Source organism: Lepisma saccharinum, chromosome 10, assembly GCF_977018435.1.
Source record: "Lepisma saccharinum chromosome 10, izLepSacc3.1, whole genome shotgun sequence".
Classification (NCBI taxonomy): Eukaryota; Metazoa; Arthropoda; class Insecta; order Zygentoma; family Lepismatidae; genus Lepisma; species Lepisma saccharinum.
The window spans coordinates 51,713,406-51,728,661 of record NC_139238.1 but is presented as its reverse complement, the minus strand read 5'-3'; the positions used below and the strand labels follow the sequence as shown (position 1 = coordinate 51,728,661).

At 37.2% G+C, this 15,256-nt stretch overlaps 1 long non-coding RNA gene across 1 annotated transcript in view; it reads left to right on the top strand.

Annotated features, from left to right (window-relative positions):
• Nucleotides 1-4,408, top strand: part of LOC145994351 (uncharacterized) — a 36,278-nt gene extending 31,870 nt beyond the window's left edge. The window contains exon 3 of the long non-coding RNA XR_014442339.1: nt 4,278-4,408. This is a non-coding gene — a long non-coding RNA (uncharacterized LOC145994351). The remainder of the gene's footprint in view (nt 1-4,277) is intronic.
• Nucleotides 4,409-15,256: the final 10,848 nt, after the last annotated feature.

The following is a 15,256-nucleotide window of genomic DNA, read 5'->3' as shown; positions in this document are numbered from 1 at the left end:
AGGCGATCTTTTGTGAATACTCAACGTGCACTTCGCGAAAAACTATGGTCCACTTAATCGCCCTTCTGTGTTTGCTATTCGTTGAAACGTTGACAAATATGAAGAGGATTTTGCTCCTCACGATGCGAAAATACCAACAATAGGTCGAAATGCAAGAAGTGTAGATAACATTGCTGCTGTAAGAAGTAGCATTCCAGAGGTTCCAAATTTATCGATTCCTTGTCGTGCTCAAGAATTAGGGATTAGAAGAACAACAACTTGGCTTGTTTTGCGAAAAGACTTGGGTTTACACCCATATATGATTGTTTTGATCCAAGAACTGAAGCCACTGAACCATTGTAAGCACCGTGACTTTGCTGCTTGGGCTTTAGAGCAACTTGAAACGGATCATAATTTTGGGTAAAAAAAATATCTTCTCAGATGAAGCTCATTTCTGCTTAAGTGGATATGTTAAGAAACAAAATTTTCGATTTTCTGTGAAAACAATCCTTAAGAGATTCAAGAGAAGCCCTTGGATCCGTAAAAGGTCACACTGTATGGTGTGGTTTATGGCGTGGTAGCATCATCGGACCATTAGTTTTCCAAAACTAGGTAGGAGATGCAGTTACAGTGACTTGTGAGCGGTATCGATTGATGTTAACAGATTTTGTGTGGCCAAATTTAGATGAAATTGATTTGGAGGAAATATGGTTCCAACAAGACGGTGCCACATGTCACACTGCTAATGCCACTATCGACGTATTGCAAGAACAGTTTGGTGAAAGAATAATTTCAGGAACTGCAACTGTTAGTTGGCCTCCAAGAAGTTGTGATTTGACTCCTTTAAATTCTTTTTTGTGTTTTTTTATATATATAGTCTATGCAAACAGACCACGAACCCTTGATGCATTAAGATTGAACATCGAACGCTGCATTCGTGACATTAAGTGCGAGGTATTGCACAAAGTCATCGGAAATTGGGTTAATCGAATACACTCGCGTGCACGAAGTCGAGGTGGACACTTAAGTGATTAGTTATTCAAAACATAATGTAATAAACTATGCTTCAATATAATATATAAATAGTTTGGTTGTATCTGAAATAGTTTTTATTTTATTTCATTGTAAACACATATCGTTCTTATTGGAAAACCCTATATAATAGGAATGAAAATGAGCACATTCTTCTATATTTGGAATTTCCTCAAATTATATACAAGCAATTAATAAACTTCCAGAGGCAGGCTGGTACGTAGGACTTCTTCAGAGATTTGAGAAGGCAGATGCGGAGCCAGATCTAGAAATGTTCTCTGGAGTGCACAACATGTTCTGTAATGTTGTAAACATATACATTATTGATTGAAATACACGACGTATGACAGCCAATTAATTAAATCATCCTATTCAATTGTGGAAAGCACTAATAATTTACTTTATAATAAGAATAATGAAGAATCCTATTTCCAACCAATATGCTTAGGTTCCATATAGCATTAAGCAAGGGTTTGCAGAGGTATAGAGAAATTATTTTATACATATTTTTGTAAGACATTGTTGCTTCACAATATTTTTTTTGAATTCTACATCTCTGTAGATTGATTGATTGATTGAGTTGGAGTTTTAAGTACACTATATGCACAGTAAGGCTAATCGGGACTGGACCTACAGTTTAATGTGGGATCCAAACCACTATGTGCTTCCAGCGGGTATCGAACCCTGGATCCCATGATTACAAGGTGACAGCGTAACCACTGCACCATCGGGGAGGCCTACATCTCTATAGACAACATCAATGTACTCTGTAATGGCTTGATTCTTTGATGCTATGAATTCCTGAAGAACGATATTTTCTAATCTAGATCTATGCGACCAAGTCACAAATATTCGTAGTGGAGTCCACCATTTATCTGTGTGAGAAAGAAAAATTTGTAGCATGACCCAGACAGACTACAGGAATTCTATGGACTGAATATACTCTCACAAAATTTACAACAAACAAATCAAATAGCCTGCGATGAACAACGTTATTTGTGTGCGTTGATGAATGCTATATTTTGCAAATTCAAAATTACTTACCTTTGCAAATATTTTTAAATGACTTTACACATAACTGTTTAATGATTAAGCTTGCTAATAAATTAGTTACACTTGAACTTTTTAGGATAATGAAATTAATGAAATGAATCAAGTTTATTCACCTTTTTTAAAAATAAGATCAAAAATAAATTGAAAGAACTTGTAAAGCAAGATGGTTCGGAAGAAACCAACGAAATGTGTTTTCGGTTACCAATCATGGAAAGCAAGACAAGCATTAGATTCTACTCACATACATAATTTTAACGGTTTACTTATACATTCCCAGTGCTTTTAATTACCTTCTATCTCCTATCCTGATTTCCTTGACATTTCCATGTATCCCAGGATTTTCAGGACCTTGAGATCCCTGGTAATGAATTATCTAAAGGAAACGGTTACGATAAGTGACTTTACCCTGGCAGCACCTCTGCTGGCAAAGTATTGTTTCCATGGAGTGTTTCTCTCATACTGGATTAACTTCACTCAAATCTACCTGCACAAATAGAGAATGGATATTTTGTAACATACGTAAATGTTTAAGTCGATTCATACTACCTTCCTCTTCCTTGTTACATGTGTGTGTTCTTTACACAATACAGATAGGATGTCAGCGGCATTTGTACTTCACACTGGTCATCTCCTTCTATCTCTTGTAAGAATTACTGAAAGAATTGAAAGCTTTAAGGGTAGTGGTTACCGTTCAGGAAAGTCAACCTCATATTCACCCATAAAATACTAGATTATCATGAATAATAGTTTTATTTATGTTTATTAATCACTAACGTACAATTTATCTCAAATTACACAAATTATTTTGGAGTAAGCTGCTTGTGATCTTATGCCAGACTATGTTCTTCATTAGGCGAGAAAATGTAGAAATAGAATGTGCCGCCAATTCCAACATATATTTCAACAGATTTTGCATTTTTAGTGTAACATATTTCTAGTTTCAAGTTTTATGTATTAGGGTTGTAATGTTATTCTGTTACAGTATAGCTGAAAGTAGCTATCAAGCGGCCATGTTGAAATTTCATATTATTTGTGTCTTTGAATTTCATTTGAATTTATGAATGGAAATTCAAGTAAAATTATTTTTATATTTTTGAGTTAAGGATCTCTCCTGTGAAGCTGAAATTGTGAAATTTGGCCGAAATTTGAGTTCAAAGAAAGTAAGAACCTTTGGTATGCTTATAATAAGAATCACAAAGGATGTGTACAATTTTGGTATCATTTTATACCTAAAGTATTTATATTATAATAACTTAGTTCAAAATATTAAAAATAAACCCATAGGCGTGCGCACGCTAATGTATCTTTAGGTGAATTAAGGTGAGTTTCAATTGCCTATCTGGACAATACTATATTTAATTGTCATAATAACCTCATGTTCCTTCTTCACCGTTTTATGAAAATATTTTAACATTAGTAGATTCTGATATTCCGTTATCACTTTAGCACAGGTGTTCCTATCATTATGACAAAATTCACCTTATTAAATAAATCTGTAGATTCAGTTTTCCCACACTTTCTATTTCGTGTCATTTTATAATATGTACCTGGTCACTTGATTGTTAATACCTTGTTTTATATAATTTAGACGGTCGAGCTCCAGCTTTCACAGGCAATGAAACTTTGAAAGTCTATATTATCTTTCATGTATTATATTTGTCAGAGTTAGACATTCTGCACGAATATTTATTTTGATTGTTTACTTTCATTATTTAAATAACATAAATATGACCTAAATGATAGAAATAGGTGCTAACGAAAAACTAGAGACTTTGTGTTAAAATTTCATCTTCATATATACCTAATAGTTTCTGAGAAAACTAAACAGGAAGCTTTTATAATTAGAGTCCAACAACGACCTACCGACCACCAGTCCACCTAGTCTGGCTTCAGATCTCCACGCCCCCCTGGTGTTCCGCGTGGGAGGGAGGCCAGCAGTCGGTAGGTAAGCCAGGGCCCAATATTGGGCTGTAGCGCTATAGGATTACTTACTAACATTATTCAGGGCAATGGAATCTTCTCTTATGCACACCCAAAATTATATATACCAAATTGTGAAAATCATTAAATAGCTATCACCTATTAACCGTAATTTAGCCTTATTCTTGTAACAATCACATATCCTTATTTGTTTCACTTTAAGTGCAAAATTTAACAAACAATCTTTTTCAATCTACATTTGTCAAACATTAGATTATTTTATTTATTCACAGGATGATTAACGGAATGCTGAATTGTCCAAGAACCACGTGAAGATAAACCGAGCCCTTTAGGAATGTTCATTGTAAGGATATTAGCTACACTGAAGAGAAATATTTGTTGATGTCAACTTCTTTCCAGAAAGTAGAACATTTGTAGATTAAAATGTTGAATAACGTTTTTTGATTTGATTATTTCAACATAATGTTTTCAATTTGAAAGGATATCAAATGCCGATAATTATTAATGGTTTATACTTATAGTGAATCAAGTGTTCCTAATATTCCTTGTTTCCTGCAAAATCGCTTTTTCGACCCCTTCAGATACAATTTTCTATAATTTTAAATGTAGAGAAAAATAAGTGTGTAAATTGCACACAATAGTGCAAACTGAGGCAGAAGAGAAGCAAACGAATTCTTGGCTGAAGAACTTTCCAGTGCGGAAACTCAAATAGGGTGAAGGAGGACGGCCAACAAACTGCGGGAATCAAAAGTTTTCTTCTTTAATTTTTTTATCGTAGTTTAATGATGAATTAATATATGTGCAATTGTAATATAATTAAGCCTTTTTTCCATATTAGAAACACTAAGTTGCTGACCAAGGCAGTTTTAAGATAAAAACACTTAACACGTAACGTTTCAACCCTGATACAGTGTTTTTATCTTAATAAACTGCCTTGGTCAGCAACGTAGTGTTTTTAATATATGTGATGTACAGTCATGGAAAAAAGTTCTTCCCCATAAGGCTTTAATAGGAGCAAGTAATGCAGGAGGGTAGGCAACACATATTGCACCCTTCGATGATCGGGTGATTTTGCCTGTCTTAACACCGAGAAATGTGTTCCACGGGAAAGTCAACATGACAGGAAAGCAAAGAGGGTCACGTGACTATTGGTTACGTGGAGTATTGTGCTCCTCCACGTCCCCAGTTCTTGATCCACATTGCAGAAAAAGTAGAGCTGCATGCAATATATGAAAATAGGTTGTTTTCAACTACACGCTTAATTATGATTTTCCCAATTGTAAATCTATCCTGATTTAGTCGGGACAGTCCTTTACTTTGAATTCCTGTTTGTCATAGGCGTAACTTGACGGGAGCAGAAAGGGCATTTGTAACCCCCCCCCCAAAAAAAAATCAGGTTTCTTAAAGCTGCTAAAACAGGAATTAAATACTATGATTTGACGCGTCCAAAAAAAGGATTATATTGAAAGATTTTTCCCAAATACGTAGATAGCAATTTAATACTTTGAAAGTGTCTCAGATTTGTTTATTGTCACAACTTAGTGTGGCACAGGTCTACTACAAAAGTGGAATTTCGTAACAGAAATATGAACCCACTCCTTTTATTTCGTAGCCGATTTCATCTTGAAACTGAAATTAAGAATATTAGTTAACAATGTCATTGGTAAACAATAAAAAAATGTGATAGACCCAATTCTTTAATACCTTATCATAATCTTTATCGCAAGTTTAAATTTTGTTGTAAGTCCACTTTATGCAAAAAAAAAAAAGGTAAAGTTCTCACCTGTGCTTGGCGCTACGCCATGAAGGCGTATATAGGGTGTGGGGGTAACGCCCCACACTTTCTTGATTCGTTCGTGAGTGGGGGTGATGTGATCAGCATCACGCCGCCCCACACTTTCTTGATTCGTTCGTGAGTGGGGGTGATGTGATCAGCATCACGCCGCCCCACACTTTCTTGATTCGTTCGTGAGTGGGGGTGATGTGATCAGCATCACGCCCCTGACCGCCTTTACCCCCAAGGTTTCCCCCAGGTACCCATGTCATTCGACGCTGGGTGGGCGCTGGGGCCGCTTCCAACGTTAGAAAAGTTCCCGGGCTTGAACCGGCCGGGAATCGAACCGGGGCCTATAGCATGGTAGTCAGACGCGTTACCGACTGAGTCACCGGCACAGATAGACTAATCTGAAGTGCATACAGTTTAAAGTGGGATCCGAACCACTATGTGCGATCACCTGGTATCGTACCCCAGACCCCTTGATTACAAGGCCTTACCACTACGCCATCAGTGAGGCGCACTCAATCTTTGTATTTCGACCTTTTTAAACCTATATGTATCATATAAGAGGTTGTTTAACGTTGCTATGCCTCTATGGATTATATTTAGCCAGTATTCGAGCACATAGCGTCAGGTTTCATAGAATATAAGCTTCTCTTCCATGTTTATGGTTTCCTGTCTGCAGTAGAAAAACTGGCAGGTTTCCATAGCTTTTCTTTCAATAGTCTTCCAATGGTTGCATATCATATCACTCAAATTTGATTCGTTCGTTTCGAACACAATCCCCGATGGCGCAGTGGGATCGTGGGCGCCTTGTAATTAAGGGATCCCGGGTTCGATACTCGGTGGAGGAACATAGTGGCTCGGATCCCCCTTTAAACTATAGGTCCATTCACGATTAGCCTAACAGGACATAAAGTGGACTTAATACACCAATCTACCAACCAACACAATCCCGTTATTGTCCAGATTATCGAATCCAGAACCTTCGTCGCGAATAACATAAGCAGGAAGACAACGTGAAATAACCGAACAGAAACAGAACCTAAAACCTACATCGGATAGATTGAATTAAGTCGACGATACAGCACGGGTTCTGAAATGAAAAAGAATACGAAAGTTGAAGGACCTCTATACGCACCCACTTTTCCTCCACTCAATGGGGAAGATATCCTTCTAACTGAGAAGCCTTTACGTAGGAGTGCCCTGAGGGAGCTTCAAGGCCACGACGATAAAGTGTTTTACGTGCAATGACGGGACCAAAATATACGTCAGATAGCTGTGTTCCTCCTTATTTCGTACGCCATTGATAACTGGAACACGTGACCTCGTCTTTGGTAGAGCAGAAGCCTGCTTGCTTGCCACCACCCTTTAGTTCAGTGACCTCCGCCCGTAGTTAGCAAGAGTGAATGACTCACCATATACTTGTTGTCTGTGAGGCTACACAAGAATAGATATTTCGTTAGTGGCTGTAAGTATTGTTTCATCTGCAGTTATATCAGTTAACATTTCAATAGTTTCCTTCCTGATGGTTACGTTAGTGATAAACATGTAAATTAGTTCTCGAGAGTGAACGTTTTATCTATTTGAACGGGGGATTTTTATACAGCCTGCATGTATTATTTTTTCCTGAAACAAGAAGAAATTCGAAGACGCAAAAAGAGTTGTATAAGAGTAGTTAACAAAAGGAAAAAAGAAGAAGAAATCGAAAATGTAAATGCTGAAATAAATTATGGTAGAGATCGAGTGAATAACATTTTGTCATGGGGCCTCCTCGATGGCGTAGTGATAACGTCGTCGCCTTGTAATCAGTGGATCCCGGGTTTGATACACAGTGGATGCACATAGTGGTTAGTATCCCACTTTAAACTGAAGGCCGAGTCCAGATTAGCATATCTGTGCACCAAACCAAAACTAAGAAAGAAATTGTCACAGTGTAAGAAAATTTCATGTTCAACCAGATACGAAACAAAATGGAATAATATATTGCAGGTTGGAGTTCACATCTGTAGCATCTAACCAACACAATTATGAATCGCAACATATCGTGTCAGATCCATTTTTATTATACATATATGATAATATAAGAGAAGTAGAGGAAAGAGAAAACCAAGCGAAACACGGACGCCTTCTCCAGAATTTCAAATCTCGTTACATAAGGTTCTGGGTTGGAGTCCCGAACAGGCATGACTTTCTTGTTCTTGCCCTTTTATCTGCTACATTTCATCATAATTCATCGTTATGGTTTACCTGCAGGGGAAGAATAATGACAATAATTGCCAATACAAAGCCAATGACAAACAGAACAACTCGATTACGGAGGTGCCAAGAAGAAACGAGACTTGACAGTTTCTCCGTCTCTCGGTTTGTCGAATTGAAAATTGCTCTCCCGTTCTCGGTCTCGATTAGTTAAATATAGAAATCGAAAATGTATGTGAATGAATATACATGTATTTTATATATTCCGGTTTTGTAGGAGATTTCGTGAGAGATGAAATAAGTACTCTTCCATCGTATTTATTAGGGCCTCCCCGATGGCGCAGTGGTAGCGTCGTCGCCTTGTAATCAAGGGGTCCCGGGTTCGATACCTGGTGGAGGCACAAGTGGTTCGGATCCCACTTGAAACTGTAGGTCCACTCCCGATTAGCCTTACTGTGCATAAAGTGGACTTAAAAAGCACCAACTCAACAACAATCGTATTTATTTTATAATTTTTATTCCCTGTTCGATGATCGCGACGATAAGGACGAGTGACCATTACATGAAATTGATGACGAAATAGTCAAACACCCCCGACAAGGACGGTACTCAAACCCGGGAACTTTGGCGACGATATCGAATGTCAATCACTTAATCAGCTTGACCACCGAGCCTGCTTAATGTTGTTTCTGTCAGGTAATTCGTAACAATATCCCACATTCACTATCATTTGCTTCATAATTTATCTTATTGTTGTGATTAACCTGAATTCAAAGAATTAGTTGAAAGGCAAAAATGCAAGATTGAATGTCTCTGATGTTACTTCGTGCCGAATAATATGACGTGGTATTATGATATGAATTTATTAATCATATAATATGCCTATTCATTCCATTGATTGATCCCAATTGAGCACACAAAATATGGTATAATGTCCACTCCATGGAGGAGTGGTTAGCACAGCGCGCTACGATGCCATGGTTCCCTGGTTAGAATCTCGACTTTGGCGTAGGTGTCCTTGGTAAGTGTCCCTTCATCAATTTCATCATAGCATCACTCATCTTCATCGTCTCTATTTGCCAAAAGTGAAAGAATAGCAAATATAAATTACAAACATCCAATCAAATCGAACATCTCTACCGATTTAATTCTATACGGTACCGAATTCCCACTTTATTACTGCATCTTAAGTCATTTTACAGCATCTCAATTGTTTTCCGATTCGAAAACATTTGGAATGTTGTTTTGTGCAGTTGATTGTGCATTGTTTCATTGTTTGGATTGTTTAATTAACGTCGCATTAATTAGTTTTAGATCAATCGTGACGGGGGAAGCAAGAGCACAAAGAAAGCGAAAAAGACAAGGAAGAGACCACGGCTTTCTTTAAAGATAGCATCCCGTGAATACAACTCAAGTGACTGCAGAATATTATGAATAAAATTTATTTCGCTTTTTCCTTTTATTTCTGTTTCAGTTATTTTACTTCGCTTTTCTTCTACCACTCGCGTTACTCGTGTCGGTGAGGAAGAATTATAAACTCGTGAAATGGACGATGGTACAAAAAATATATGCCTCTCCCACGGTTCGAAACTGTCAGTACAAAATATTGTCTTATTTTTAAAATTTACGGTCAAATATGGTGTGTCACGTAGCAATTTTCGCTTATCTCTTTCTCAAGGGGTTCCATTGCCTCTCTGATGTCGTAGTGGTAACGTCTTCGCCATGTAATGAAAGGCTTCCGAATTCAATACCAAATAGAGAGGCATTTGGTTCGGATCCCATTTTAATCTGTAGGTCCAGTGCATGAACTGGACTTAAACAATTAACGTGTGGCATGTGGTCTGTGATGAGAACCATCATTTCAGCGAACCTTCTTGACAATGGCTCTAATATCACTTGAAAGAATAGTATTTCCTTAGGAGTAGCTCTTGTCAAGAAACCAGTTCCTGAAATTTTCTTCTGGAGGCATCGTAGCACCCAGCTGTTTGTTGTGGCTGGGGCACGAGTCATGTGACTCATGCTATCAAAGCTCAATCCTTCCCGAGAACTCAGAATCACCAGGCAAACTTAAGCGAATATTTTGTTATTTGGGTTGCATAAACAACAGGCTTTAAGACGTTACGAAATTCTACGTCCCGTGGTGCAGGTATTTTTTTCTAAGACTGTACGATTTCGTCTCTCAACCTACATTTCATTTCTATGTAACTTAAACTTTAACTTTTATTCAGATTCTTGCTCTTATCCTTAACTTAACTGCCAGGAGGAACGTATATCGTCATGTATTCCCTGTCCCAGCTTCATATAGCGGCAGAGGAGGAGGAGGGAAATCGTGTGGTGAAAGCGAAGCGTTGCCAGCCGTACGGTCAAGACCGTACATGTAAGGAAAGTTCATGCCATGCACGGACGTACGGTCCAGACCTTAGTCCGTACGCTAAATACAAGGCTTGTCAAATTTGCACTTGCAGTTTCATCCCTAATATTTCCCTAAGATATTTCTAAACCAATCGTACGGACCTGGAGACAAAAATACGGTCCGTTTGCCTTGTGTGTACGGTATTGTCACTTTCAAAAGTTTTTCAATGCTTACAGAGCAAAGCAGGAAATCGGGTAACTCCAGTCGCACATTACTCAATACCGTTTCTCTCAATGTTCATTGGTGGAGTAGTCTTGCGTCACTACTTGAGCAGATACTTGTTCTCGTTCGCCTGGTCTACAGTTAGCTTGTACGGGGTTTAGTGCTAGAAATTATTTAACTCGTGTTGTATCGTAACGGGTAGTGTTCTTCATAAAATGTCCATTTTGTTCTTCGTAACTTGTCTTTTAAACGAAGCATATTAGATTTTCCAAAAGACCATTAAAATAAAAATGACAATATATATTTTGAAATCAGGAGAAAAATAAAAACTTTTAAAAAATAATTTAGATTTAAAGATTTGTAGTTTCCATGTCTGATTTTATAAGAGGTTTAACATGTTTAATAATATTTCAGCATTGTCTTATAGTCTGAAGAATACCTTTAAAACGGTACTAGAGTGGAACCTTTATCAGTCGAACGTACACAACTCAAATTAAACCTTGATAAGATGAATTTTTGTACTGTTTATGGGATGCCGTTGCACCTCAATTACTCGAAGGTAGACTACGGAAAACCTCTATGAGTCGTAATTAAATTATAATCATCTCTATAACTTGAAGTTTTAGTCCAACGGATCTCAATAAGTCGAAACCTAGAAAATTTTAGACCTCTATAACTCGAAGTCGGTGATTTTGTCTCTCCATAACTCGAACCTTGGTAAGTCGAAAACCTTGATATCGTATAACTCTACTGAATGATGCGATCGAAACCTACCACTCCAAGAATAAATCAAAGGGTGATTGACGAAGCTTATTCATCATTCTTCCTCATAAATGTTTAGAGCACTTGTCATTAAGATTACAAGTCTAAATGCTTGGCTGCGAAAGGCAAATCTGAAATAAAAACTCTAAACAACTATAAAAGAATGGTCACTCATTCGGTTTTATGAACTTACGAATCATGCATGTTGGTTGGATAAATAAATGTCTATCTGATGAATGATAAATATAAATTTATAATGACGTTGAATAAAGTTTATGTAAACTCTCTGGACTTCGTTGCTTGTTGACCAGCGACACTCTGACCTCTTCAGTCAAGTCCTTTCTCTCGACATCCTCTCTCTCTCAAATCCAAATCCTCTCCCAGCCTGTCTACCCTCTAAAACCCAGTCCATGAAGCTATTACTTCATGCCAAATAGTGAGTTTTCTACCTGTTTATTGCAAACAGCTGACCACCTATTTTTCTGATGAAACGCCTGTAACCTCAAAACATCAGGAACTTTATTAACGCTTAACTGTGTAATGTTGAAATACCACAGAGGTTAGACGACTGGTGAAAACAAGGGAATGCCCTAGTCAATCTGAAGCTTACAGAGAAAGTTTAAATAAAATACAATGTTATGGATTAATACGTTTTGCTGCCGCGGAAAAAATCCATTTCGAAAATTTAAAATTTAAATCGCAAATCCTATCATAACCCAGGTTCTCCAGTTTGATTTATTTATAAGAAAGATGAACACAAAATATAAAAAGAAAAGGGATAAAAAAATAGTTGGAGACAATTAAATATATCTTTTTCCTTTTCCCTGACAAAAATTTACCTGTTATAGTGGAACCACGAGCAAAACAACCTGCCCAGACCCGCGACTCCTGTAAACCGTACTCCCGCGAGTAGGGGGTGGGGGGAGTTGTCCATTCTTCCTTATGGCCCGAGGTGGAGGGGAGAAGGGAAAGCTGCGCGGGGACTTTCCGTCCCAAGGTTTTTCCCTTGTGGTCGATCTATACGTTAATAAAATTAATAATTCAAACCATAAAATTAAATACATGAATTGATGATAAATAAAATTCTCTGTACACACATTCCAACAAAATGCACGTCTTTAAATTAGATCAAATATTATATGCAATATTGCATGACTCGAAATTGCAAGAGTTCATTATATTACATAAGTGTCGAGAAATGCTGATCACTACTTTTGCATTATACAATTTCAATGTCAAATCCAATATCATTGGAAAATTCGCTGACGCACAAGATTGATGTAATATTGACCATTCTTTAACACTTCGAAGCAATTTTCAAAATGGCCGCTTGACAAATCATGCACTATGCAACAAATATCTCGCACGTTAATTCAAAACTAATGTTCCACTGTGTAGAACATTGATGTTTTGTGTCACACTGTAATACCAAAACACTTCACATTGTGAGTTAAAACTAACACATATATACAGCGGCGGCTTAAGGGGGAGAGCTGCCGTGCCGTGGCACTACCCTCAGAAGAAATGCATACCTAGTCCAAGTATTGTTAAATTAATACATTGATAGTTTACAGACAAGGAAATTCCAATCTTGCAATCGGTCAAGATGACGTGACGACCGCCCCAACCTCCTCACTGCATCGAAAGCTGTTTCGTACCCTCGGCGAGGCAGCGGTCCGCGCCACCCAAGAGCTGGCCTAACCAAGTTGAAACACGTGCAGAGGGTTGGAGAAGTCTCAGCGAGTAACATTTCCACCATAAGCTGGGAAGAAGTTGGCAGGGGATGCTGTTAGCCAATGTGGCTAGCCCATAAGACACCAGCCGTGCCCTTTTTCGCCTGGCACAGAGAGGGAACTTTCACAGTGTTGACACAGTTGCCATCTTCAGAGATAAGTCTCTCAATACGACGGATTTGTAAGACCCGTTGGGGAAGTAATTCGTGAAAAAGGTACTATCTACTTTTCTGCCAACTTTTGGATAAACGAACCTAGTATTTTTCCAGAGTTAAATTAACCTTTTGATAATAGATAGATAGATACGCCTGGAGGGCCATCCAGACATTTTAAAAATATAAAAGTAAAAAATCCTATGGTGATGCGAGTTTCCTTTGGCATTTCGACAATTTCTTTTTACATCAAATGTCTAGAATATTATCAACATCCAGTTGGAATACGTGTGCATGGGGGAGGAGAAGGTGAGAAGATTTGTTTTCCCTTCCTCTTGTAATTGTGTTTTTAGTGAAGTGTCCTGTAGTGTATAAAGATAGGTGAAGATGAATCGTATTAGTATGTTATTACATAAACCCACTCTGTTTTCCACGTTACCAAACGAGGATAAACATCTTGGCCAGTGGGGCAACCTCGGGAAAGGGGCGGGGTCATTGCGTTTCTTTTTTCGATTTCTTGATCACGTTGGCACTACCCATCATACTTGCCGCCGACCGTCACTGCATATATATATACGTACGTATCACTTTTGCTTTATTGACTTGAATGTGTGATAGGCTGCTTATACCAACATATTTTTTTCGAGCTTATTTGTTTAGCTACTGCATTGACAAAAAATGAAGGAAAATGATGCTTTAAACAAAGCATGCCTGAAATAGTTTATGCTTTTAAAACTTGTTTAATTAAAATTTCCATTCGTAAATGTTTATTTATTTTATTTATTTATTTATTCCTTGTTTTGGATGGCGAAGTTAAGGCACAAGCCATTTCTTCCACTTTACCATCTCTACATTACATTTTATAAATTGATTTTTATATCTAACTGTATGTTAAATATATAAAAACTAAAAATATTAAGATACCAAGAAATGAAATCTATAAAAAACTAAGAACATTAAGATACCAAGAAAAGAAAAACACAAGAAAAAATAAAAGAGAAAGACGCAAGAAACAAAAAATAAAGACAAAAATACATACACACTAAGTAAAACAAAATACACGTAAAACATAAACACACACGCAACAAACATAGTCAAATTACAGAAAAAGTCGGTGGGTGTTGGTACTACCAACCTAAACAAACTTTCAATACTGATGCACAAAATAGTTTTGCACTGGGATATGGAAACTGCTACTGGCATGAAAACCAGAAAATCAAAAATAACACTTGGTTTTCTTCACTGCATTGCTATATGTACTGTATTATAGCTTTGTACAACACTGTTGATGTGTGATTGTATAGCACACAACAGGAAAGTTCAATTCCTTGTTCGTAAACTATGTCCAAAAAATGTATAAATTTGCTTGACACATTAAAAATAAAATTTCACACATGAAATTTGGTATCATGTTCAAAATATGTTCTAATTATGCTAGCATAACTGAAGTAAAGAACAAAAATGTTTTTCTCTTCAGGCATAATGTTTATTGCAAGTAGCTTGCAAAAAAGAATATATTATTCACTTGGTTATTTCTCCTTTCTTCTATAAACTGCATGTTAATGAAAGGTGCATATATGACTTCTTGGATGCTAACAAGATAAAACTTTGTATATGAGCATATGTGCATGAAAATTGGGATAACGATGCACATTTCCTGGAACATGTTCGGAAATACTATAGATCTAGACTGCTGTAGGAATTATTTGTTTGTATTTGCATTTTCATATCGATGCACTTTGTAACAACACTGAAATATAACCACTTCAGGGAGGGGTCATGTATTTTCCTGGATAAGTCTGAACGAAACCACAAATGTACCGTATGTTCTCCTTGTCTTCTTATTCTGGAACAGTGATTGGGAATGGGAACTGTAAATTTTTTGTCCGGTGTTAGAAATTCTTCTTCTTATGAAAAATGTGGACAATATTTGTAGCTTGGTAATTAGCAAAACTGCTGCATGTTACTTCCATGTGTTGTGGTGCATGTTAATAAAAGCTACATGCGTTCATTTCTTCTTGCTTCTTTGTGTGCATGCTAAGAAAACTCCCTA